Raw genomic sequence first — 2,297 nt, forward strand, 5'->3', positions numbered from 1 at the left:
TCGGGTTTGCCCACGCCTCTGGCAAAGTGGCCCCCTGGATGTAGTGGCGGCAGGGCTGGCCGGAGCTGCACCCATTGGAGAAGCCGAACCACTGCACACTCCCATGCTCCAAATCTGGAAGATGAACCTCTCTTTCAAGGTTCTTGCCCCCTCCCTCTCTTTTTCTTTCCAAGTAGGGAAAGTTAATTAACTCAAGCCTTGTCAGCCACATATCTCCTAGTCTTTCCAGTCTGCTTAAGGACTTCCTTTCCTGTCAATAAAGAGGAATGTATCTCATGCAATATTTTTTACCTATAAACTGACTTTAATCCTGCAAGGTGCAGCTTGTCAGTAAATCGTGTCATCCTTAACAAATCCAGCTGATTCCAGAGGGGTTTACATTTCAGAAATGTAACCATCAGATTTCATGGGGCTTGGTGAAGACTTGTGCTTACCTAAGATGACATTGTCCCTCACATCATGCTGGGATAAGAAGTGGGATTTGGTTTATAGCACAAAACTGAGAAATCTGAAAGTCCAATTTTATTTTTTTTTTCTTTTCATTTTGACTAAAAATATGTGCTACAGAAGAGATTCTTCTAGGCATTACCTGCATATCTGGGTAGAGTCATTTGATCAGACAGAACCTATGGAGAAAGAACAGGAAGATAGCTTTGATTTCACTCCTTGCACTCTCAGTGTCTGACCTGACAGCTGTCAAACTCTTTCATAAGACAGGAACACTTTTAAAATTTGATATTTAGGCAGAAGCTCCCAGGGATGAAAAAATATCTTTGCTAGCACACACTTGTTCTGTCATTCAATCTTATTTTAAAGTATCCAAAGTTCAGAAAAATCCATCAACCTTAAACAAGTGTTGATGAGACAAAAGATCTGGCCTGGTAATGAACCTTTAAATCCTACTAACAAAAGTGTAAGGACAGAAAAGGTACAAACAGTTAGCACAGATTCACTATGCCTGTGCTAAATTTTGCTTATAAGTGTTGTATTAAACATTTAAAAGTACACTTTCAAAAATACATGGGCTTTCACAGCAAAATTTTCAGTGACACTAATGGGCATCACATGATTCATTTCCCACACACAGCTTTGAACATCCATTCTCTTCTGTCCTATACATTTTCTTCTGCCAGAGTCATCAGTACAATGTCTCAGCACCTTTCAGTAGTGCTGCAATCACTGTGAGCTGTATTTTTCATGAGTGGCTTCTTCTTTTACATATGCCCTTAATTTTTAATACTTTGTTTATAAATTCAGGGTTTTAATGCAGCTATACTTGCCTGAAAGTAGCTCATTCCCTTCCTTCCTTCCTTCCTTCCTTCCTTCCTTCCTTCCTTCCTTCCTTCCTTCCTTCCTTCCTTCCTTCCTTCCTTCCTTCCTTCCTTCCTTCCTTCCTTCCTTCCTTCCTTCCTTCCTTCCTTCCTTCCTTCCTTCCTCTTAAAACCAATTTAACTTAGAAAAAAACAATTTTTTTACTCACAGTTGTTCACAGAAACTTGGAGTAAAGGAATACAATTTAAAAGTGTGCAAATTTTCTAAACCCTCTATCTGGTACTTCTGGTCAACAAATCTTTTTGCTGTTCTTAAGGTCAATAAACCCAAGTATTTCTGTTGCAGGACAAGGTTCAGTATTGCCATATATGACTTTTTAAAAATTTCTTTAAGCCCCTCCAGTTATCAGGTTTTATGATTTTACATGACAGCTGTGTCATAGGTCATCTCAATTTCTTATTTCATTACTTATTAGCGTTTCATTGGACATATACCTTTTCATTGAAGTTGATAAAAACTTGCATCATGTAACTTTTATGAGTGTAAAATGTGTTAGAAGATGTGTTAATGTGTGAATTTTATCTTAAAAGGAATAAGATTTTTAAAATCAATTTTCCCCTATTTAGAAAACTCAAATATTAAGAAGAAAATAAAACTGTTTTTTAAAAGACATCACAAAAGATAGTTAAAAAAAAAAATTAGTGAGGAGTGGTTAGCAACAGTATACCAGCATACAGCAACACCCCGTTGTAAAAATATTGAATTTATGTGCTGAAACTTTATTGACTGATTTTTAGCAGAACCTGTGTATTTTAAAAATTTCAGCCATCGTTGGGCTGATATGCATGAATAATTCCTATAGCACAGACTGTCAATATAGCATTGAGAGGGAGGTCTAGAGCTATTAATAAGATTTTAATATTTCATTACCTGAGGTGTTCAATGGCATTTTGCTTTGCTGCGAGGAAGCTGGGCAATTTATAGAATTGCATCCTCCTGGAAGGAAAAATAAAAGGGTACTCGGC

This window comes from Zosterops lateralis (genome assembly GCF_965231275.1).
Source record: "Zosterops lateralis genome assembly, contig: HAP1_HAP1_SCAFFOLD_58, whole genome shotgun sequence".
NCBI lineage: Eukaryota > Metazoa > Chordata > Aves > Passeriformes > Zosteropidae > Zosterops > Zosterops lateralis.